Source organism: Crocuta crocuta, unplaced genomic scaffold (genome assembly GCF_008692635.1).
Source record: "Crocuta crocuta isolate KB4526 unplaced genomic scaffold, BGI_CrCroc_1.0 scaffold556, whole genome shotgun sequence".
Taxonomy (NCBI): Eukaryota; Metazoa; Chordata; class Mammalia; order Carnivora; family Hyaenidae; genus Crocuta; species Crocuta crocuta.
The window spans coordinates 492,491-518,026 of record NW_027527436.1 but is presented as its reverse complement, the minus strand read 5'-3'; the positions used below and the strand labels follow the sequence as shown (position 1 = coordinate 518,026).

The 25,536-nt window shown below is 35.4% G+C and overlaps 1 pseudogene; it reads right to left on the bottom strand.

Moving 5' to 3' along the window:
• Nucleotides 1-1,469: 1,469 nt before the first annotated feature.
• Nucleotides 1,470-25,536, bottom strand: part of LOC144227951 (lipid scramblase CLPTM1L-like) — a 47,790-nt pseudogene continuing 23,723 nt past the window's right edge.

The following is a 25,536-nucleotide window of genomic DNA, read 5'->3' as shown; positions in this document are numbered from 1 at the left end:
TGTTCTTCCTGGTATAAGATATTTCTGCAAGTATCTATAAAGCTATTGTGGATGTATCCTTTATTGGAGCCCCCTTCTTTCACTAATCACATTTTTAGGACTATAATCACAACTAGTTATTTTTGGTTATTAGTAATTTTATTTTGAAATAAATGGAATTTTACTAAATGTTTAATGTGAAAATATTTTTTCTATCCCAAAATATGCATGGATTTACCCTTAGTGTAACGATGATTGTAAATACATTTCTATGTCTTGACAGTTAAAAAGTTATTTATGATATGCTATGATATATACCAGAATAAATTCATTGACATGAATTTAAAATACGTGGTTAAACTAGGAAATTACATTTAAAATCTTAGGGATGTGTATAACTGTCACATAGATATGCATTTTATAGATTATCAAACTCACATGGGTGAAATGGATATTCTCTTCTTGGTTATTGTATAATAGGTTGATGTACATTAATGGAATGTATTGGCTCAGAGCCTGGGGCTTTCAAGTAGTTGCTAGGTGATAACATTTTGAATATATGAATAAGGAATATAAAAACCCACAAATACAGGGGTAGGTATGCAACTGGGTAAATCTATTTAGACACTTAAATACAGGAATTTGAGAACTGTGGGGAAAATTTTAACTGTGAACAAAAAGAAAAAAAAACCTTAGAGTATTTAATATGGAATAAATATATAGCATGTTCTGAAGTTTATTCTCATTTCCATTACCTGTTTCGCTTAGAAATTAGTGAAAATTCAGTGCCCTCCCCAAATTCTAACTATCCTCCTTTCTTATGAGATCTTTTCACAATATAGTTATCAAGGGCTTACTTTGTGTAAGCATGTAGTAATATTATGTTGAAGAGAATGTGGAGTCCTTCATTCCAGTACAGAAACTGTGGTATAGTAGTTATATAGTTGGGTAAGTTGGGTATATAGTTATATAATAGGTAAATGGCAAACAGAATCAAGACATCATATTCACATTCTCTTTCTTAAAAGGGGCTGAAATTTTTGCAGTTATGTACAAATCCAAGTATAATAGAGATGTCTTCATGCAAGAAATATTAAACAAATATGAATATAAGCACTCAGTAAAAATTGATGTAGATTACATCCTTAATATGCCTTTGTGGAAGCTCCAGAGACAGCCCTTTCTGCTTTATGCTGTTTTTAATGGAGAAATATGGTAATAGAAATACACTCAAATATGTATACAATCGTAAATTATGACAACTTTTTCAAAGAAAAAACTCCCAAATTTCTAATTAACAAAGTTTTAGATCATAAAACAGTAGTATCATTTAAAGTCATCAAATTGTGATAATATATAAATATTTATATACCATATGTATATTTCCCAAATATATACACACGTAGTTTTTAACACAAAAGTCCTGAACTTTATTAATTTTACAATACCCACCACCAAGACCCTCATGGAATGTCTGCTCAGGTCGGAAGTCAGCAGACCTCGGCGCCGGGCAGCGTGACGTGTCCCCAGGTCCTTCCACACCTGCCTGAGCATGTAGACGACGGGACACAGGACTGATGCAGATGGAGTCTTCTGCCCGGGCTTCCCCGGCGGCGCTGGCCCTGGGACCAGAGCAGGAGACGCGATCCTCCAGGGCGTTCAGGCGCGGCACCTCTTTCTCCTATGGCTCTGACTCCCGGGCTGGCAGATTGCGCATGGGGCTCCCTGGTTGCCGAGGACAGTGCGGCAGCAGACGCGGCACTGGTTGTCCCTGGGCAGGCTGCTCTCCGGCACGAGGAGGGGTCCGCGTCCATGGCAGCACCAAGGATCACATGAAGAGCAGGGTTGCCCAGGCTGGTGCACTCCCGGGTCCCCCTTCCTCGTCCTCCAGGGCGAGCGCCGCGGGGGCCAGCTTGCCCTGGTGATGAGCCGCCGGGAGACGGCCGTGCGTTGCCCAGCAGGTCGGGGGGACATCCTGTTATGGGCCACTGCACCCGCGGGCCATTTTGCTATTTGATTTGTCTTTTTATTCTCATTGAATCTTCTTCACAGCCTTTTTATTTTGTTAAGAAAATATTTTTGTGTCTATCATTGTATTTGCATGGTTGATTCCTTTGCTATGTATTTTGACTGTTTTTCCCTTAGTGGTTATTCTATAGATTAAATATACATCTGAGCTAATTACAGACTGCTTTAGAATAATTCAGCCTTAAATCTAGAAACATGCACCAACTTTAATAGAGTTTCATTTCTTCACCTTTCTTTTTTATTACTGTCATATATTTTATATCTACATTTTATTTTCTATTCTTCACAAACCCTAGTTACTATAATTATAGGTTTAAACAATTCTAACTTTAAAATAAATTAGAGGGTCCTTCTTCTTTCCTATAGATTTAAATTAGTTACATTTTGTTCAGCCTGAAGATTTTTTTTTTTAGAATATATTTCATACCAACATTTTATTCTCTCTCTCTCTCTTTTAATGTTTCTTTTTGAGGGGTGGGGAAAGGGCAGAGAGAGATGGAGACACAGAATCCAAAGCAGGCTCCAGGCTCTGAGCTGTCAGCACAGAGCCCGATGCAGGGCTATAACCTATGAATCGTTTGCCAGATCATGACCTGAGCCAAAGTCAGGTGCTTCACTGACTGAGCCACCCAGGCACCCATCTCTCTCTTTTAATGGGAAAGTCTTCATTTCTCTCTCTCTTTTTTATTTTTTCATTTATTTTTCACCAGATATATAATTCATGTTTTCTATATTTAACCAATGTTTAAACCAAATTCTCTCATGCATTTTCTTAAAAGAGAATGAATGGGGTTTTATTTCTGAATATTTAATTATTCCTTACTCAGACCCTTAGAATTGCAGTATGCTTTTTTGTTTGATTGCTTCCCTTTTACTTTGATCAGACTTCCATTTTTCTCTCCAATGTTCAATGTTCAGACACCTCTGGCTCTCTCTTAAGTTTTGTTCACTTCTGCTCCATGGGAAATCCATATACATTCTTTGTGCACAATCATTTCCCAGATTTATGATTTATCATAGCTTTATGTTGTGTTGTGCCTTACTGCTACCTGTTGATTCATCAAAATTCTCCCTCTTTTGATGACTCAGACATCAGTTTACTGAATCCCTCAAATGTGAAATCATATTATATTCTCTAAGTGGCCTCACTAAAGTCCCATCTATTTTATTTGAGGGTTGCATGAGTAAATATAAATTTGACTCACTTTCTCTAATATTTCAGGCTTCTATTCCTGTCTTTCATTAAGAACATATGCTCTGTAGAAGGTCATAACATTTAAGCCTAGTAATAATACCCTGACATTATCCTTGTTTTTGCCAATTTAAATTTATGCTTATAATAAACACAATATGTTGTGTTTGTTATAATTAATGTAACATAAAAGCATAACATAAAAAATTCCCATTTGTAATTTTATAGAGATGTATGAATGCAGGTGGTAGTTGTTTTTGGCTTCAAAATATGTTTTTTTCCAAGCTATATGCTGAGTTATCATTGTAAAAATGACGTAATTTTTGCAGATATTAGCTGGCAAATTTAAGAGGTTAGAAGATTCATACTTCCTGGCACAATCGTCACTAATACCTAACGTACTTTAGTAACAGAAAGACATTTAATGATTGTTCAAAAGAAATTATGGACGGCATACTATGTTTGGCAGTATGCTTTTAAAATGCATTTTGAATTGTGTAATTTCCTTTTTGTTCTTAAATCGGATATACAATTATAACTATTTTTTCCTAATTTTTAGATGAGATTACTTCATTTATAGACAAAAAAGCACATGAAAGTAATGGTTATGGAGCAAAAATTGTGTTTGGCATCATTGCTAACTAATTATGATACTAACTGATTTGGAAATGAGATTGAAATTAAAGTAGTATGTGTCATGGCATCTTCTTTCCTCCAAAGCTTTTAGCTGGAAGTTCATTTATCTAACAAAAATATATGTTTGCCAGGCACTGTGAATAATGGAAGAAAAAGGGGAGAATGTGGAGGAGGAAAAGCAGAAGGAGGAAGAAAAAGACGAGGAATAGGAGATGTGGGAAGGTGAGGAAGAGGGGGAGAAGGAGGGGGAGGAAGAGGAGAATGAAAAGGAAAAAATGTGATCTTTTACCAAGAACTTAATATCTAAGTGAAGAAAGGAGTGAAGTGAAGAAAGAAGGTGGATAAACAGGAATGAATTAAATCTTAATTCTTTTTTTTTTTTTTTTTATTTCTAGGAGAGAGAGAGAGAGACAGCGCGAGCAGGGGAGGGTGAGAGAGAGAGGGAGACACAGACTGAAACAGGATCCAGGCTCTGAGCTGGCAGTCAGCACAGAGCCCGACGCGGGGCTTGAACCCACGAACCGCGAGATCATGACCTAAGGGAAAGTCCGACGCTTAACCGACTAAGCCACCCAGGTGCCCCATCTTAATTCTTTACTATGCAAAATTTCTCTTTTACTTGGCCTCTAAATAAATACATTTAATTAAATAACTTGTAATTAATTGTTGGCAGTGATTCATTTGTGATTTGATTTACGGGGCTATTATTTTACTTAAGATGGCTAGTCAGTTGTTTTTAAATCATGAATAATTTTACATTTGCAGGTAGTCTTAGATTAATTGATCACATGCAAATAATTTACGACACCCACCTTTAACCATAGTAGTAAAAAAAAAAAAAATGGCACATTTGGGGACAATGGTGGAAATAATAAAATGCTAAATTTGCCCTTAATTCATATTTGCAAACTTAAAAGGTGTTGTGCTTTTAAAGGGTGTTGTGTTTAAGATTTAGACACATACTTACATCTGTAAAATGATTACATAAGAGCCAAGATTAACAACAGAGATTCAAGCAAAACATTTTGTCATCTCTTCTACTTAAACCAGTGAATGCAATCTACTTTTTATGTTTACTTTTTAAAAATAGGTCAATAAAGAAAATATAATGAGAGTCTTTTTAAATTATACCTGCACCTATACATATATTTGTACTGAAAAATCACTATGTTATGACAAAGGCAATTAGTGTAATTTTTCATTGTTACTCAGCACTGTATGCAGCACTCTTAATGACTTTCTGTAATTCTGTATGTTTTTATAAACTATAAGAGTTATACAATATGATTTAAAACCATATTTTTAAGTTCAACTACAATACTTTATAAAGGTAACCCAATGTTTTGGCAAATGAAGTCCAGCAGAGATTTACTGGATAATGCACAGGACATTTGATTTAACAAGTTTGTATTCAAATTTAAAATATCCACTTTAAAATACGTCAATCTATCTGTATTCCAAGGCTACATATGTGTAGTCTCTGAATGTCACAGCTCAACATTAACATGATTCCTCTGGCAGATGGAAAGAGGAAGCACCCTTCAGACTGAGGTGCAGAGAAGTGTTGGGGGTACACCCATGTGACCTTGGCCAGTCTACTGAATCTTGTGCCACAGCAGTTTCCTGAGCTAGAAGAAATAGCTAAATTCCGTAGGCTTACGGGCCTGAGAGTATTTGAAGTGGTGCATAAATGATGCCCACACCTTACACCACTGGTATGTTTACGCACTCTTTTTATGTCTCCAATATATTAGTTTGGAGTTTCTATCTTATTGTGAAAAAACAAAAAGTGCACTCACATATGCTCCAAGATTGATGTTACAAGTCCAGTAAGTCTAAGTTTTCTTCAATTGCTGACCTTAGTCTCTGAAAAGATTCAAGGCAAGAGGGTAGATAAGCTATGGTGTCTTCTAGTATATGTCCTCCTAAAAGTGTAATAATCACCTATGATCTCATTTGTTCACCTTCAGTATAGATTATTTTCACTTCAGTCCCATTCCAGATGGCCTGTGTGAAGCAGATGTTATTCAAGGGGTCTCCATCTTATTCACTATGGTAAATCAACACTACATTGGCTTCTAATTTGTTCACAACTTCCAGAAAGCATTTGGGAGGTCCCTTCTCACAATGATTCTGGGCTTAACCGTGTCACTTGCTTTGGCTGTGAGGACCTGAAAAAAAGATAGCACAAGCAGAGACTTGAAATGAACTTGAAAAGTGAGGCTTATCTTCTGAAAACTTGAGACTACCATTAGAATAAGTTCAAGTTCATGAGGCTCTTTCTGAAAACTGAAGCAATATGGCTAGCAAACAGCCAGCAACCAAGGAACCATCAGATATATGAATGAGGGAATGCCACCACATTATTCCACCAGCTGATCTTTCAGCTTTTCACAAAGAAAAGGCCTTTTAGAAATCAGCTAAGGTGGTCGAGAGTGCAAGATATGATGACAGAAAAGGTCCATTCTGTAAAAATCTCTCCACCATATCTTAAATAGCATTCAATGAAAAAAGTATAAATAGGAAAATATGCATGCACTCACTAACAGTTAATCAAATGTAAATTAGTGTGGACACATATTTCTTTATGCCTATTAAGACTAAATTAAAAATATGTGATAACACAAATATTGGTAGGGATAGGAAAGTGAGCAAACTCACACAAAACTGCTGAAAATGCAAACAAATCATTTTGGAAAGCATTCTTCTAAATTCTGTCAAAAGTTCACACTCACTTCAAGAGTGGATACATTGAAAAGGAAACTATCAGTTCTGCCCTTATAAAACTTTGTACTATATAGTTTTATTTGTTTAGATAAGTGTTATATTAGTTTTTATCTTGAGATTCAGCATATAAAGGAATTTCCCAAGGAAATACTTCTAGAAGAATATCCAAGTCAGAGGCAGCAGTCATTGGTTATATTAATTAAAAAATATTATCATTAAATTAGCTATTTATAAATAATTGATTTACTGATTTAGTTGTTCTTTCCACTTTCAGTTACAGATAGCAGAACAGAGTTCTAGAATATAATGTGGGGTACTGTATATGCTTCCTACCCTAAATTTTTTATTTATTTTTGAGAGAGAGCATGTGCAAGTGGGGGAGGGGCATTCACCTATGGTCTGGCAATTCTGCTATATTGCAGCCAAATTTGCAGCTTACCCTATACATTGTCCTTTGAACTGACAGTGTCCTAGTATCCAACATATTAGTTCCCGATTTCTTGTTTTTCATTTAAAATCAAAGAATGGCTACAGGAGAATCAAAATATCTAATATTTAACTCTTAAATTAAAGAGGGGGACAAAAATAGTAGGGAATTTCCATCACATGGAGAAAACTTGCTTGAAAATTAAGCTAACACAGAGGAAAGCAGATCCAAGAAATCAAAGAGACAGACACAGCAAGACAAGGAAAGTGATTTAAGAACATCCCACTTAATTTGAACCTTTTGGTCAAGCCACATATCAAGCACATTCCATTTGTTTACTTGGTGATAAAAAGTCAATACTGTCTTCCATTTTGAAGTAATTTGTAGGACATGGCATTCGTCACTATAGTGTACAAATAAAACGCTTCAACATACATTTATTTTAATATTCCTTTTATAATGCATCTTCACTTATTCAAACTAGGTATTATATACATGTCTTGAACTTCTCTAATAGTTTATCTTTTAATTAGTAATTGTAGATTAAACAATTTTAGCATTTAAACAAATTTCCAAAAATATAATTACTTAAATATTTATTTAAATGAATTTTTACTTCAGGAGTTATTAGATATATAAGTTTAATTTAGAAGCAAAAATCAGAAATGAATCACTGTTCTGTTTAAGAAAGGTTAAGTCATTAAGGGGCATGAATGGCTCAGATAGTTAAGCATCAGACTTCAGCTAAGATCATGATCTCACAGTTTGTGGGTTTGAGCCCCGCATCAGGCTTTGTGTAGGCTATGTGCTGACAGCTCAGAGTCTGGAGGCCATTTAGAATTCTCTCTCTCTTTTTACCCCTCCTCTGCTCATGCTCTGTCTCTCTACTTCAAAAATAAATAAACATTAAGCAAAATAAAAAAGAAAGGGAAATTATCATTGAATCTGTTTTCTTTTTTTTATCTTTATTTATTTTTGAGAGAGTGAGACAGAGAAAGACAGAGTGTGAGTTAGGGAGGGGCAGAGAGAGAGAGAGAGGGAGACACAGAATCTGAAACTGGCTCCAGGCTCCAAGCAGTCAGCACAGAGCCAGACTCAGGTTCAAACCCATAAACTGGGGGATCATGACCTGAACTGAAGGGGGACACCTAACCAGCTAAGCCATCAGGTGCCCCATTGAGTCTGTTTTCTTGATGTAGTTGTTATGCAGCTGGGCCCAGCTTTCAAATACAGTGAGCGCACATTACGTCGCATGTTGTGCTTAATGAATTATAACAGGACACCTAAATCATTAGGATTCTCCATGAAAAATTATCATTGTGACATGGCAGATAAGACATTGAGAAACAATGTTAATATTCTTTACATGGTGTTATTAACTGAAAGTATAAAGTCATCTGAACTTGGAAATTTTTATCCGAAATAATGTTCAACAATAAAATAGCTATAAATTCTCAATATGAATATATTGATAAATACTTGGAAAGAGAAATAATTATATAAAAATTTTACCTGTGGATTTTCAATCAGTTTCCTAAAATTTAAAGGCAAGCAACAACAGTGTTCTGAACAGAGTGAAATTCAATATGTGTATAAAATTAACAAGAATATTTGACGAAGTACTCTTGTATGTCTTTTTCTGATAGTTATTTCAGAATTAAATTTTATTCATTCCAGTAAAAAGTATTATTTATTACCTACTCCATGTGAGTCATTATGTTGGATATAAGAGATAAAAAATGTTTATGGAAATTCTCTTATTTTATAGGAATTTATAGAAAATCATCAAGTATAATAATAGAGGTTTGAACTAGATGTAGGGGTGCACTTAGAAGGAACCCTCAGTTCTGTTAGTGGAGATATTACAGAATATGTGTTTTGAAAAGCAATCTGCAAGCCCAATCAATCATGAGGGTAGGAGAGTGGCTTTCCAAAGAGTCAAAATGAGCCAAGAAAGACAATTTCCTTTAAGAACCAAAGGCATTCAGGGGCGCCTGGGTGGCTCAGTCGGTTAAGCGTCCGACTTCGGCTCAGGTCATGATCTCACAGTTTCGTGGGTTTGAGCCCCGCGTCGGGCTCTGTGCTGACAGCTAGCTCAGAGCCTGGAGCCTACTTTCGATTCTGTATCTCCCTCTCTCTGTCCCTCCCCTGCTCAAGCTGTGTCTCTCTCTCAGAAATAAATAAAACATTAAAAAAAAAAAAAAAGAACCAAAGGCATTCAGTACAGTTGTAGCCACACACGCATGGTGAGAAGTAACAAGAAGAGTCAGTTAGAGACCAAGTCAGGAAGCCTGCTTTATTCTCAGTGAGGAACTTGAGGTTTGTGCCATGGACATGTACGGTCACATAGCTCTGCTGAACAGTAGTACAAAGGGGGACTTAAGGGGCATCCGCACTCCTAGCTGACCATGTGTACCTGGGCGAAGTTGTAAGAAATGATTCTTGGCTTTTGACCCTTAAAGTGAGTTCAGGATGTAGGGTAGGGCTTTGTTACATGTTTCAAACCTCTAGGGCTATAATTTGTTGGGACCTAACAGGTGACTTATGAATTAGGGGGTCACTCTATATTCTAGATAGTTAACCTTTCCCAACCTAATTGTGTAGCAGTTAGGTCACTCTATGTCCTAGATGTACACCTTTGCCAACCTAATTGTGTAGCAGACAGGGAGGAAGAAGGGCACGCGCATAAAACTCTGAATGACTGAATGATCTTTTGCCTCATCCATTGTTCACAACTCTTGTCCTTTCTGTGTTCAGCAAACATAGTTTTTCAGTGCTGATGCTAGGCTCTGGGATACTGTCAATCTCCACTAACTTTTTGACTTATCTTGTGGATTTAGAGGACACATTCAGCAGCTCATATTAGTTTTCTATTTTACTAGGACTTTACTTATGAAAAATCATAAATTATTTTTTAATTCAAATAAATATATTTTAGAAGTGGCTCCTTTGCTTGATATTTAGTTTTACTGTGTTGTAAACAGACAGCATAGCCTACGGATATATTTGTTTACTCGTTTATTTTCCAACTTTAAAAAATTATTCAGACTTTCTTCAGATAAAGTATAATTTTGCAATTATGTGAGTAAATGCAATGTGCATATAAAATAATATACTTAAGTACAGTATTTTATGTATTGTTATGTGAATGAATCCTCCCTTGCTTTTGTTCTTTTGGTATGTATAATATCATTCTTGTTAATTTTGTTATTCAAAACTTCCATACCTCACATCTCTTGATTTGTGTTTTTAAGGTCATTATTAATTCATATTGTTTTAAAAATAAATAAAACATACTTCTGTTTGTTTTGTTTAAATTCTGTTAGCATGATAAAAACATTTAAATAGATTTAAAAAAGTAAAAAATTTATCATTTCCACACATTGTGTGTTTCTTTATAATGTGATTGGTTATGGGTCTCTTTTACAATATGATTGGTAAATATTGTATGGAAGTAGAAATATTTCAGTTGGATCTGAAGAATGGGTAGAAACTAAGTAGGAAAAAGACATTAGATAGGCATTTCAGTCAGAACAAATGAGGACTAGAGAGGCAAGGAGAAACCTATCTATCTATCTATCATCTATCTATCTATCTATCTATCTATCTATCTATCTATCTATCTACCTACCTACCTATCCATCCATCCATCCATCCATCCATCCTTCTATCATCTATTTATTGGTCTTAGTAACAGAGACCCAAACTAAACCATTTATACAATATGGAAAGTCATTGTTATCAGATATCAAAGTTCATTGCCAGGCAGAGTTTCAGTGCAAATTAATTTAATATCAATTCTGTTTTTATAAACTCATATTCCTTCTATATTTAGGCTACCTCCTCTCACAGATAGAAGAAGGATATGAGGTTATTTGGGTTACAAAGTCACTTTAATTTCTCAGTTGTTTCTCATAAGATGAACTTGTTTCTGAGGCATCACCAGGAATCTGTCCTTAAAGTCATCAGCCCATATTGAGTCACATGTATTTTTTTTAATATAGTTTATTGTCAGGTTGGTTTCCATAGAACACCCAGTGCTCATCCCAACATGCCCTCCTCTATACTCATCACCCATTTTTCTCCTCTCCCCTACCTCCCATCAACCCTCAGTTTGTTCTCAGTATTTAAGAGTCTTATGATTTGCCTCCTTCCCTGAGTCATGTGTGTTTTTAAATAAATCATGGCATCCTTTATGTAATTCCCCTTAGAAGAAGACATCCTTGCCTTTGTGGCAAGGTAATTTCTCTAAATCACACCTTGCTGTTACAACTCGGTGTCATAGGGTGAACAAATTAGGAAAGTTAACTACAGTGCTCAACACAGTGTCTTCTGAGAATTTTAAGTAGCTGGTTTTGAGTAGAAAAGCTTAAATATAAGCTTATTATCTAACTAAATTGCTATTTTAGATGAATTAAATGAATTGGTGCTATTACATGTGCTATTCTTAATGATCTAATATATAGAATTAAAAATATGAAGGTTCACGGTGTCTTGGTGGCTCAGTCAGTTAAGCATCTGACCTTGTGCTCAGGTCATGATCTCATGGTTCATGGGTTCAAGCCCCATGTGGGGCTCTGTGCTGACAGCTAGCTCAGAGCCTGGAGGTTGTTTCAGATTTTTCAGATTCTGTATCTCCCTCTCTCTCTGACTTTCCCCTGCTCATGCTCTCTCTCTCTTTCTCTCTCTCTCTCTCAGAAATAAATAAAACATTTAAAAAAATTTAAATATGAAGGTTCGTTTAATTGGCAAAAATTCATGTTTTCATGTTTTAAAAAGCAATAAGGAAATGTTAAATTATTTTACAATATTATGAGAATATGAGTGTTAGAAGTTCTGCTGTTATATATTTCTTGGGAGTTCAAGCCCTGGTATTTATGATTGCTATTCAGACAAAATCAGTCATTCACAGAGTGATTGGTTGCAGAAGTACTTGTGCTTTATTTTTTCTTTTTTACTCACATCAAAAATAACATCACAAAAATTATTTAACTGCATAGATAAATCTCCACCTATATTTTCATTTTTGTTAAGTTTTGCATTATACTAATGAAAAACAGTGTTAGGCTGTATTTTGCATGCTTCTAGTCACTATCAAATTGATTTGGCAATCCATTCTTTACTTTTTAAAAAATGTTTATTTATTTTGTTTGAGAGAGAGAGAGTGCGTGCCAGGGAGGGACAGAGAGAAAGAGAGGGAGAGAGAGAGAGAATCCCAAGTAGGCTGTGCCCTGACCCACACAGCCTGATGTGGAGTTTGAACTCATGGATCATGAGATCATAACCTGAGTCAAAATTGGGTCAGATGCTTAAGTCACTGAGCCACCCAGGCGCCCCAGCAATCATATTCTTTAAATTGACACTGTCTATTAGAACTGTCATCAGTGAAGAAAGCGTTGATTAATCTGTGCTGCCAAATATAGTAGCTACTAGCAGTTTGGGTACTGAGCACTTGCAAAGTGGTCAGATAGTTAGTGCAACTGAGAAGCATAATGTATAATTTTATATAAATTTAAATTATATTTTTATTAAAAAATTTTTTAAAATGTTTTATTTATTTATGAAAGAGAGAGAGAAAGCATGAGCAGGGGAGGGTCAGAGAGAGGGGGAAATATAGAATCTGAAGCAGGCTCCAGGCTCTGAGCTAGCCATCAGCACAGAGCCCAATGCGGGGCTCGAACCCAAAACTGTGTGATCATGACCTGAGCCAAAGTTGGATGCTTAATCGACTGAGCCACCCAGGCGCCCCTAAATTATATTTTTAAATAAAAAGAGTCTCAAGTGGCTAGTGGATACCCTTGATCAACCAGCACAGCTTTAGGTTGAAGCAGATGTTTGGAATGCATGCCAGGTAAAGTACACTCAAGAAAGCCTAACTACCAGTATATTGGAAATGGCATATATAATAATATTGGTGATCTACATATCATGGGAAAAACTATAAGAATAACATAAATGAAAACAGATTATATTATGCTTTTCATTATATGCTATACTTTCTAAACACAACAAAACATAATGTCATTAAGTTAAAAGTTATAATAGGGACATATAACTAGCACCAATAATTAAATCCACAATGCTGGCTACAAGTACAATAAAATGCCATCTGCATCATTTTTAAGAGGTACAGTTACTATTTTAAAAATGTATTCTCTTTACAAACTCTTTTCATACACTGCACATTTCATAATATTGGATTAATAGACATTTCAAATACAATAAAATCATTAATGTATATTGATGTGAAAAACAAAAAAAAATCTGACTTCTGTATTTAAGCAGATACTCCACTGTTTGCTGGTCATATTTAAATTAATGACAACTTAGTTCTATCTTCATGTGCTTACAAACATCCACACATTTATTTTAGGGTAATACACTCTATTTTCTAAAGACAAATCCTATTTGATTTCTAAATGCTGACATGACAGATTTATAGCATGTGTTCATTTAATCATGTTTGATACTACCTAACTTTATTTTACAGCACTTTCACTTTAAAATTTTGTGAGGGGGGACACCTGGGTGGCTCAGTTGGTTAAACCTTTGACTCTCCATTTCAGCTCAGGTCATGATCTCTCAGTTTCATGGGTTTGAGCCCCATATCAGATTGTGCAACGACAGTGCGGACCTTGCTTGGGATCCTCTCTCTCTCCCTCCCTTTCTGTCCCTCCTCTACTCACTCTTTCTCTGTCTCTCTCAAAATAAATAAACTTAAATTTTTTTTTAATTCGTGAGGGATTTTTGCCACTAGGAAGACTAATAAACAGAATAATTAAAAATTTTTAAAAAACCACCAAAAAGAATGGTTAACTGAGACTAGAACCTTGCATGTTCTTATAGAAACTACTCTGTTTTCTACTGGGTCAGAGATAACTACAGATGCATTTTAATCTCATCATAGTTTACTATATTTAGTAATATACTACAGTTGTGTTGAAAAGAGGTGGAAACCTAACCGATAAATTATTTCCCCAAAGTCCTAATTTTGCATTTGTTATATTTTCAGAATCAGACCTGAAAAATTTTTGTAGTTCCTAGTTGCCATATATTAAGGTATAACATGTAAATGCATATAGTTATAACTTAAGTGCTTAGATCAGTACTGATACTTTAAGATATTGATCAAGAGGGTTCTGCTCAATTTAACTAAACTTTACATAGGTTTTTTCCTGAGTCTTAAAAACTGACCTCATTTTCTTAGAGCATCTACTTTAGAAAACTGGTTAATTGTAAATCCTTTCTTTGCACCTTTGAAATGTATGTATATCTTTTCTCACCTTCTTGATAATTTTACAACCCAGGAAATGTATTTTCCAATAACCTGGAAACCATCTCTATGAAATGCAAAAATCAAAGTAGATAGGGACTCTATCTCCCAGTATCCATGGGAAGATAGGAGACTAACTCTGATGGACATCAATTAGCAAACACGGCCTCATTGTGGAGAAAAACATATCTAAATCAGAATCATTCACTGCGATCCCTTAACACATCCCATTGACCAACCTCCCCACTAACATCCTCCAAGGCTATTTCACTAATTCAATCCAAAGCTTTAGATCCATCCTGCCTTTTGTTTCAGTAAAAAGTCTCTACCATTCTGCAATCATCTTAAATAAAGTCTTCCTTGTCCAATTAACCTTACCTGCTGCTATTTTCGCTTTGATAGTATGTTTTATATCTGTGCTTCTTCATTTCTTTTTATTCCTCTTCATTTTTAAAATGTGTAAAGTGTGTTTTTCATGAAGGAATATAGTATATCCAGCTATCTCTTTTCTTATATAATATAAACTACTTTACTATTAAAGCCAGTGTATATAAGTATCTTTCTGGATTCATCTAAGAGCGTACATACATACGTGTGTTGTTGTATTTTAATGCTGACTTAACAAATTTAGCAGCTTAAAAGAAGACAAATTTGTTATCTCCCAGTTGGGTAAATCCCAAATCCAATCAGGCAGAGCTGGATCCTCAAGGTCTCACAAGGTATAGGCAAGATTGTGCTCATTGCTATTAAATTTTAGGGAAGAATCTGATCCCAACCTCACCAGGCTGTAGAACTGAAGACTCCATGTTCTTGCTAGCTGTGAGCCTCACAACCTGGGCTCACCCTCATGCTCTAGAGCCCGTCCACATTCCTTGGTTTGTAGTCCTTTTCTCCACTTCAAAGCCAATAACAATGAGTCAAGTTGTCATACCTCAAATCTCTGACATCCCCATGTGCCTCATCTTTCTTCTGCTTTCCACTCTCTGCCACTCTGACTGGCTTTTCTGTTTTTAAGGGCTCAGTTGATTATGCAGGGCCGACCTGGATCACCTTGGCTAATTCTCCTATTTTAAATCCACCTGATTAGTAACCTTAATTTCATCTGCCAAATCCTTCCACATCAGTGCCTGAGTTAGTTTTTAATTGAATAAATGAGAGATAGGAATGTTAAGAGAACACCTTTGGCTGCCCAGGAATATTTGTAGTATCCATTCACAAGGGAAGGGGAAGGCAATTTTATGTAATAAGTGCCGATCATGGATTAAAATTGATTCCTTTGTACTTTGAAAGAAAAACATAGCTAATGATGGCTATTCTGTCACTACAAAATCAGCAAAGGCAATTAATTATCATGTCATATCATATTTATTTGATAATTTATAATTATATTTTATAATTAAAAATGTATAATTAAAAAACAATTATTATATCATATCATGGAATCTTTGATATAAGTAGAAAAAGGGCTATTTTACTCTGAAGTGGAAGCAGGGTAGGATTTAATAACCTTGATTTTCCTATAACTAAAATTGATAATGTAGTGTGTTATTTTTGAGGGCCGCACTCTACATGGCAATATGCTAGGTTCTACAGGTAATACACAACTTTGCTCCGAAGGCACAGGCAAGCAACTTTATGCATAATTTTAAATGCTCATATTTATTGAATCAGGGCACACTGATTTATTGTGAATGGCTTCAAACTTACATTCTGTATATCAATGGTTTCAAATATGCCAGCTGTCTGCTTTCCTTAAAGCATATCTAATTATGTTCATGTGGCAGAACTGGTCTTCACCATATGCTCAAATATACATTCTCTCAGATTTAAATAAATACATTCTAACAAACTATTAGTTTATTCCTCTGCATGTTTACAAAATGTGTAAATGTGATTTGGAAATGTGATTTTTAAAAAAATGGCCTAGTGCAAGCGTTTTCTTTCAAGTCTTCTGAATCAAAAGAGTGAGGAACCAACCAGCTTTGTGAAAAATGTATAATTTGATTGGGCACACATAAGAGGACTCTCTACTCACACACATACATAAACATATTTTCATGGCTTAATGTTTTCAGGTGGGTTTTTTTTGAGGTGCTTGGTTCAAACCAAAGAAAAGATAAAAATTACTTTTAACATGGGCTCTAAGATAAAGAAAATGCTATTGTAATATATTTTAAGAAACACTGAGTTCTAGTTAATATGCATATTACTTGCTTTGACATAATTACTTAGTCATATTACATAGTTAATTTAGATGACACTGTTAATTTTATATTTTTATTTATATTATTTTATTTTAATTTATTTTTAAAATTTACATCCAAGTTGANTTTTTTTGAGGTGCTTGGTTCAAACCAAAGAAAAGATAAAAATTACTTTTAACATGGGCTCTAAGATAAAGAAAATGCTATTGTAATATATTTTAAGAAACACTGAGTTCTAGTTAATATGCATATTACTTGCTTTGACATAATTACTTAGTCATATTACATAGTTAATTTAGATGACACTGTTAATTTTATATTTTTATTTATATTATTTTATTTTAATTTATTTTTAAAATTTACATGCAAGTTGATTAGCATGTAGTTCAACAATGATTTCAGGAGTAGATTCCTTAATGCCCCTTATTACCCATTTAGCCCATCGCCCCTCCCACAACCCTTCCAGTCACCCTCTGTTCTCCATATTTAATAGTCTGTTATATTTTTGCCCCCTCCCTGTTTTTGTATTATTTTTGCTTCCTTTCCCTTATGTTCATCTGTTTTGTATCACAAATTTCTCATATGCATGACATCATATGATATTTGTCTTTCTCTGACTGATTTCGCTTAGCATAATACCTTCTAGTTCCATCCATGTCATTGCAAATGATAAGATTTCATTCTTTTTGATTGCTGAGTAATACTCTATTGCGTATATATATATATATATATATATATATATATATAGCACATCTTCTTTATCCATTCATCCATCAGTGGACATTTGAGTTCTTCCCATACTTTGGCTATTGTTGATAGTGCTGCTATAAACATTGGAATGTATGTGTCTCTTCGAAACAGCATACCTGTGTCCCTTGGATAAATACCTAGTAGTGCAATTGCTGGGCCATAGGGTAGTTTTATTTTTAATTTTTTGAGGAACCTCTCTACTGTTTTCCAGAGTAACTGCACCAGTTTGCATTTCCACCAGCAGTGCAAAAGAGATCCTCTTTCTCTGCATCCTCGTCAGCATCTGTTATTGCCTGAATTGTTAATGTTAGCCATTCTGAGGGGTGTGAAGTGGTATCTCATTGTGGCTTTGATTTTTATTTCCCTGATGATGAGTGACAATGAGCATCATTTGATGTGTCTGTTGGCCATCTGGATGTCTTCTTTTGAGAAGTGTCTGTTCATGGCTTTAGCCTATTTCTTCACTGGAGGATTTGTTTTTTGGGTGTTGAATTTGGTAAGTTCTTTATAGATTTTGGATAATTCCATTGGTTGCCTTTTAGTTTTGCTGATTGTGTCCTTCGTTGTTCAGAAGCCTGTTATTTTGATGAGGGCCAATAGTTCATTTTTGCTTTTGTTTCCCTTGTCTCCGGAGATGTGTTGAATAAGTTGTTGTGGCCAAGGTCAAAGAGATTCTTGCCTGCTTTCTCCTCAAGAATTTTGATAACTTCCTATCTTGCATTTAGATCTTTTATCCATTTTGAGTTTATTTTTGTGTATGGTGGAAGAAAATGGTCCAGATTCATTTTTTTTGCATGTTGCTGTTCAGTTTTCCCAGCACCACTAGCTGAAGAGAATATCTTTATTCCATTGAATATTCTTTCCTGCTTTGTCAAAGATGAATTGGCCATACGTTTGTGGGTCCAGTTCTGGGTTCTCTATTCTGTTCCATTGATCTGAGTGTCTGTTCTTGTGCCAGTACCATACTGTCTTGATGATTACAGCTTTGTAATACAGCTTTAAGTCTGGGATTGTGATGCCTCCTGCTTTGATTTTCTTTTTCAAGATTGCTTTGGCTATTCGGGCTATTATTTTATCTTATTTTTCAAAAAATGTTTATTTATTTTAAGAGAGAGAGAGGAGAGAAAGGGATGAGGAGCAGAGAGAGAGGGAGAGAGAGAATTTCAAGCAGGCTCTGCACTACCAGTGCAGTGTCTGATGCAGGGCTGGAACTCACAAACCATGAGATCATGACCTGAGCCAAAATCAAGAATCAGATGCTTACTCGACCTGACTAAGCCACCCAGGCGCCACTTTACATCTTTATTTTAATGAATGAAATTGAGATAATGAGAATTTAATGTCAAGGGATTAACATATTTAAATTAAAATACATTTTTAATTCTTTATCCTTACTGAATTGTTTCTCAATATATCTGATTTCAGACAAAATTAGTTAATCACTTGACAGTATATGATGACAAACTATTATTTATTTTTTATTGTTATACTTTAGAAACTGAAACAAAAATTTATGTGTGATGGGACTAGACTACTATTTTAAAGATTATTATGAACTTAGTGACAATTAGATAAATTCCATAAGAATCTATAAGAATCTTTGGGGAGAAATAACTTTCATGAAGCAGAATAAATATAAAAGTTTTTTTTTGTTTTTTCAACATATCATTCTCATTCATTTTCAATATCTTACCAATATAGACTATGCTATATTGTTTATGGTTGGCAATGATTATTCACTCTAAATGCTAACTTTTTCTTAAGTCCTCTAGGGATGTTTCATAGATATTTAGAGAATAAATTATCACTTCTTCTTATCCTTGATCATATAAAGGATTTTGATTTTAAAAGAGTAGTTTGATAGATATTCTATAGATATTCTACTTTTAATGATCTGATAGAAATGGAAAGAGGAAAAATAATGGGGCATGCTGAAAGCAATAATTGGGTGCTTGGACTTTAAGTCCTAAACTCAAATGGACAGTATCCTTAACCTCCTAGATAATGTGTCAGATAAGAAAGTGGGCTTTTCTTGAGTTGAGAGTCATGAAAAAAGAGCTCAATATTGACATTGTTATTTAAATTGTACTAACCAACGTTGTATGTCTTCTGTGAGGTATCAAAGTTTAAGAGACGTAAACAAGCCTAAACTGATAATGAACAATGACTGGGAACTCAAAGTAAAGGAATTTTCAAAATTCAATTTTAGCATCACCCTTATCTCTTTAATCAGACTTCTCATGGCTAACAGGTTTTTAGAAAATTATAATTATGGGGCGCCTGGGTGGCTTAGTCGGTTAAGCGTCCGACTTTCGCTTAGGTCATGATCTCGCGGTTCGTGGGTTCGAGCCCGGCGTCGGGCTCTGTGCTGACTGCCAGCTCAGAGCCTGGAGCCAATTTCAGAGTCTGTATCTCCCTCTCTCTCTGACCCTCCCCTGCTCACGCTGTCTCTCTCTCTCTCTCCTAGAAATAAATAAAAAATATTTTAAAAACATTATAATTATGTTACAATACTTTCAATCATTTTTTAGTTTTTGTTAATGTTTATTTACTTTTGAGATAGAGAGCACAAGCAGCAAAGGGGCAGAAAGAAAGGGAGACAGACAGATAATCCGAAGCCAGCTCTATGCTGACAGCAGTGAGCCTGATGTGGGGTTTGAACTCTCAAGCCATTGAGATCATGACCTAAGTCAAAGTCTGATTTTCCACCTGAGCCACCCAGCTGCCTCACTTTTTTATTTAATTTTTTAAAATTTNTTTGAGAGAGAGAGAGTGAGCACATGAACAGGTGAGCTGGGGAGGGGCAGAGAGAGCAGCAGAGAGAATCCGAAGCAGGCCTAACACTATCAGGACAGAGCTCCCTTGGGGGGTTCAAACGCACTAACCAGTGAGATCATGACCTAGCTGATACCAACAGTAAGTCTCTGAACCAATTGAGCCACCCAGGTTCCCCTACAATACTTGTAATCTATTGGTCACATTGAAGTGTTTGTTAAATTATAATCCCCATCTATAAAGTAGTCATTGCTTGCTGAATGAAGTTAATCTTCCTTTGTTTGAACAAATAGTTCTAAAAATTGATAAAGTTCTTTCTTTATGTGGCTTTAAAGATTAGGCTACGTTATTACTTGACTTCATTTCAAGTATATTATTATTTAATTTTTAAAATAAATACAGGTAGGGTCGTCAGGGTGGCTTAGTGGGCATCCGACTTTTGATCTTGGCTCAGGTTTTGATCTCAGGGTCATGAGTTCGAGCCCCGTACTAGGTTCTGTGCTGGGCATGAAGACTACTTAAAAAATAAATAAATAAATAAAATAAAATAAAATGTAGAGTTAGTAAAATAGAAAATATAGGAATTTAAGTCAGAGAAGATAACCTAAATATCTAGGGGCCAAATTTGCAGCCGAGTTTGCCAAAATCAGATTTACTTTCATTTGAAATAAGTGCCAAACTTTGGGTGCAACCTGTAGACCTTTCCTTCTTTAAATTCCCATGTTGAACTGCAAGTGGATGAGCAGGTAGCAGAATTTCTAGAGACATGTTCCAAGATGAATGTGATATATGTAGTAGATTATGTGGAAGTAATGAGTACTGGGAGATGGGCTGGAGTGAGAGACCCCTTGCTACTACCACACTTTGGGAAGAGAAATAAGCGTGTCATTTTGAACCATCTATAATCAATGTTTCATGAACTATCCAGAAGAGAGAAGATTCTCATGAGGATGACAATGAATTTGCTGTTTCTCTGGTTGTTAGCAACTGTAATTCATTGTAATTTACTTGGTAGAAATAAAAATAATATGATTAGTCTTGATCTTAAGTGCCATGGAGCAAGACATACATGATGCATAACTATGCAATCATTATGGTACATTAGAGCCTAGAAACTAAAAATTACTCCAACCATGTCTTATAGGTATATTTGCTTTGTTTTATCTTGAGTAAGGTGTCTACGTCATGTACAGCAGCCACTCCTTATCTGTGGCTTCACTTTCCACAACTTCAGTTACTCATAGTCAACTGTGATCCAGAAATGGATGATCTTTCTTCTAACATATTGTTAGTGGCAGTCTAATGCTAAGCCACAATACTAATGTTATTCACTTCACTTCATCTTATGTAGGCATTTTATCACCACACATCATCACAAGAAGGGCAAATATAAAACAGTAAGATTATTTGAGAAAGACTTGTTCCCATAACTTTTATTACAGTACATTGTTATAATTGATCTACTTTATTACTAGTTATTGTTTTTGATCTTTTATTTTTAAAATTAGTTTAAAGAGAGGATTGTGTGAGCAAAGGAGAGCAGCAGAAAGAGAGAAAAACAGAGAGTCTGAAACAGGTCCCGTGTTCAGTGCAGAATCCAACACTGGGCTTGATCGCACAACCCGAGCATCATGACCAGAGCCAAAATCAAGTGTCCAAAGCTTAACCCATTGAGCTACCAAGGTGCCCCAATACTTAATTTATAAATGAAATTTTATCATACATATGTAAATTTAGGGGAAAAAACATAGTATATGGACACTTTGGTACTATTTTTAATTTCAGGCATCTGCTGGGGTCTTGGAACATATTCCCCAAATATTTGCAAAGACTACCATAGTAAGTATAATGCTGGGTTATAATGTTATCTGTTCAATTCATGACAATTTATTTCACTTCTCTGAACCTAATTTTCCTGAAAGAAAATAGGCTTTGCAGCTAAATATACCAGAATTTTAAGGAGTCTGCTTACCTTTCTTGTTCAATTGTTTTAGATAATTTTAATAAAATATCTGGGCACCATTTCCCTTATCTGAGGAAAGGTAACATCTAGCTTTCCAATGTCTCAAATCTATAGATCACAGGTATTCAAATTTCTCTGTGATGCTGTGGGTTCTTGGTCCCATATCTTAAATCTGGGTTTGTTTTTTATTGCTTTAAACAATGGTTCATAAAAGAGGGATATTAAATAACTTCTGAGGTGACATCACAGATGGTATATAGCTTTCACGTGGTCATCTTGGTGTTGTCACTTCCTGGAGTCTCCTTCACAGCATCTCAAAACTAGGCAGCCATGCTGTGAGACGTCCAAATCATATACATGAATTAGCTACATGTGTACACCAGTCCAGACTCCAGGGGGTGGACTCTTGAGCCTTCTCAGCCCAGTTGGCAGACACTTGATTGAAGCAGTTGCTTCAGCTGGTGTATCAGCTGGTCTTGAAGATTTTAGCCCTCAGCCATTCAATTCTCCTTAAGCGACCCATGGATTTTCTGAGCATAGTAAAATGGTTGTGAAGAGCCTAAGTAACGTCATTTTGTGTCGGAGGCTGCGCCGGCTCCCACAGGTCCAGAGGTCCCTGAAGGATGGACGGTGTCGGCGAAAGAGAATGAGAGAGCCCCGAGATTCTTTCTGATCACCAGGCAGGCATCTCTGTCTTGTCGGTTTTGGTGCCTTTATTTAAAGGTTCAACAACCATATGAGGTCAGAGAAAACNTTGAACTCACCTCATAATTGGTCATTTTCAAAGGATTTTCAAAAGTCATGATTGGGTCCCACCAAAAGTAATGAACACCTCACAGATACTGAATGGTCAAAGCTGTTACCATGGGTGCTGTACAGTTGTGATTGGTGCTTATGTGATGATGCCATATGTACAACGTGTGCACTGTAACACCCCCGTCCCTTACCCCATAAAAACCCTACTCGCTATCGTTCAAGGGTTCACTCTCCTGCCACTACACCGGTAGGTGGGTGAGCCCCGGCTCGAGCTTGTAATAAAGACCCTTTTGTACTTGCATCGGTGCTGGCTCCTTGGAGGTATCTGGGGACTCGCAAAGCAGGCACAACAGTTGTTTTCCTGTTATTAAGATGTCACTAGCATATCATTATTGTGAAAAATATTAAATTAAAAAATGTATTTAACAAATTAAAAACACATTATAAATGTGTTATAAAAATGAAATACACAAAATCTTATGAACATACATAAAAGAGTAGATAAATAAATATATTTTTTTAAATATCTGAATTGTGTTCATTAATGAATGATTGGACCAGAAGAGGCTTTTAAAAATTATACCAGTTTAGCATTTGCCCTGTTATTTTGAGCTGTATGTTGTATCAGGCACATAACATTATCTTGTGCCAGTTGCTTATTAGTACAATTTTCAGAAACATAGAGTAACCGAAGAATTAAACAATCTAGAATGTGTAGTGACTGTGAACAGAGTTTCTCTCTTTATTGTGAGTGGCATTTGTTTACCTCCTGGGGTGGGATGAGGATAAAACTTAGCTCTTGTACTGAAAGTAGGCCAATATATTAAAAATAAAATTCAGGAACTAATGCTCAGGAACAAATTACATTCCACACTGAAAGTAAGGATGTAAGGTATGCCAAGAGAGAGCTTAGATGCATATTATTCAAGTGTGCAAAATGACTTCTTCATGAGGATTTTTGTAAGAGATGAATACTGAATTGGCCAGACTACAACAGGCAAATCGTATGTTAGATCAGAGGTAGACACTTTAGTTTCATGAGTCATTGGCTTGGAAAACTGTCTTACAGGCATTAAGGAAGGAAAAGAAAAAGAAGAAAAGGCACAATAAAAAATAGAATATCTATCACAAACTATGTCAGCAGGGGTGAAAAAATAGCATGATGCATGGAATCACAGAAACAGAGAATTCAATTTATCAGGAAAAACTTCTCACACCTGGCACTTTTTTGACACAAAAAATTGCAATAACAACATTTTCTCCCTGAATTAAGATCCCACCATCTATGAAAGATAACACAGTGATCAAACGTTAGACATGAAATAGTTTTATATGACTAAACTGATATTTTTAAGTTAAGTTATAACTTTCCCACAAAGAGTTATCAGTTATGTGATTAATTTGCCAACCACAATGTATCAAAGCAAACATTTAAATATATATCATTTTATCAGTAGTGGTAAAGTTGGGTAATAAAATATCTGTATAGTTTAAAGGTGCTTCTTATTTTGGTAGTGTTTTAAAACTTAAAAATTGTAAAAATTCAGATTAAAATCACTGTATCGATATATTTTAGTTCCGTCATATTGCAAATACATATCAGGTAGAATATATATACATGTTCATATCAACAAAATTATAGTGCTTTTTAAATTTATTTTCTCTTTTTCGAGCTTTATAGAGCTATAATTAAGAAATAAAATTATATATTTTAAGGGGCATAACAGTTTTATATAAATATATAATGATTACCACAATCAAGCTCATTAACATACCATCACCTCACACACAGTTACCATTTTGTGTGTGTGTATTGATCTACTTTCTTATGATCTTTCTTCACAAATTTTAAGTACACAATGTATTATAGGAACTTCTATAACATGATAGGAAAAAGCAGACATTTCTCCAAAGAAAACATGCAAATGGCCAGCAGTATACTAAAAGTGTTTAACATCACTAATCATCGGGGAAATGCAAATAAAAACCACAGGGAAATATAACCTCACACATACTAGGATGACTGTTATCAAAACAAAAATAGATAACAAGTTTAGCAGTAATGGAGAAAAGAGGACACCTGTGCACTGTTTTGGAAGTGTAAGTTAGGATAATCATTAGGAAAAAAAGAATGGAATTTCCTCAGAAAATTCAAAAAAGAACAACCATAAAATCTGGAATCCCACCTCTGGGTATATGTCTAAAGGAAATAAAATCAATATCTTGAAGAGATATCTGCACTCCCATGTTTACTGAGCCACTATTTATAATAGCAAATATATGGAAACAATCTAAGTTGTCATAACAGCTTTGTGACCTAAGTGCATGGATAAAGAAATTGTAATATTCATTTATTCATTATTTATTTATTTATTTATAAAGATTATTATTTATTCTTGAGAGAGTGTGTGTAAGCAAGCAGCGGAGGGGCAAGGAGAAGGAAAGTGAGAATCTCAAACAAGCTCTATGCCATCAGTGCAGAGCCCTATTCAAGATTTGATCCTAGGATCTGTGAAAGGATGACCTGAACCAAAATCAGAAGTCCAACGTTTAACCAACTGACCCATCCAGGCATCCTAGAAATTGTGGTAGTTAGGTATAAATGTAGATTGTAAATAGTTAACTCACATGCAGGTATCAGGGGAATGTTTCTTAGAAGCATTTACATACCTATGGGGCACCTGGGTGGCTCAGTCGGTTAAGCGTCCGACTTTCGCTCAGGTCATGATCTCGCGGTTCGTGAGTTCGGGCCCCGCGTCGGGCTCTGTGCTGACTGCCAGCTCAGAGCCTGGAGCCTGTTTCAGTCTGTGACTCCCTCTCTCTCTG